The sequence below is a fragment of the Citrus sinensis genome, chromosome 7 (genome assembly GCF_022201045.2).
Source record: "Citrus sinensis cultivar Valencia sweet orange chromosome 7, DVS_A1.0, whole genome shotgun sequence".
Classification (NCBI taxonomy): Eukaryota; Viridiplantae; Streptophyta; class Magnoliopsida; order Sapindales; family Rutaceae; genus Citrus; species Citrus sinensis.
In genome coordinates this window covers 19,918,432-19,919,021 of record NC_068562.1, presented here as the reverse complement: position 1 = coordinate 19,919,021, position 590 = coordinate 19,918,432, and positions in this window count along the sequence as shown.

The window sequence follows — 590 nt, the reverse complement described above, 5'->3', positions numbered from 1 at the left end:
TAGAAAATGTATATTTATAAAGGAGAAAATAGTCATTTTACACTACAAGTTTTACTAACACCTTTACTTTTATGAATTTAACCTTCTTTTGATTTAATTCCGTATGTTTTATTTTAATTAAGTATTTGATGTATTTTAGGGGCATCATAGTCATTTCAGAATAAACGAGAGATCAGATGGCAAAACGGACATCACTTTTGAACTCAGGACGGTCGAAAACCTTAGGCGGAGCATAAAAGGAAAAATGGCACTGTTCACATGTACGGTATTATTCACATGTACGGTACTATATACGTTACTGTTCACGATACTATTCACATAGACGGACGATAACGTGGCATTGACCGATGACGTGGCATTGACTGATGAGGTGTCACGATCCTGTTGGATTAAAATTGTTATGTACTGTTGATGGTGACGTGGCAGCATATCAGTGGGCCAAAAATCTCGCGTACGATACATACATCACACATGATCATTTTCAACCAAACCGCGTTACTGTTCAACCCGGGTCAAACTGTGTTACTGTTCATCCATGTGGTCAAACTGCGTACTGTTGACTGATGACGTGGCGTAATCCTGAGCGTCCA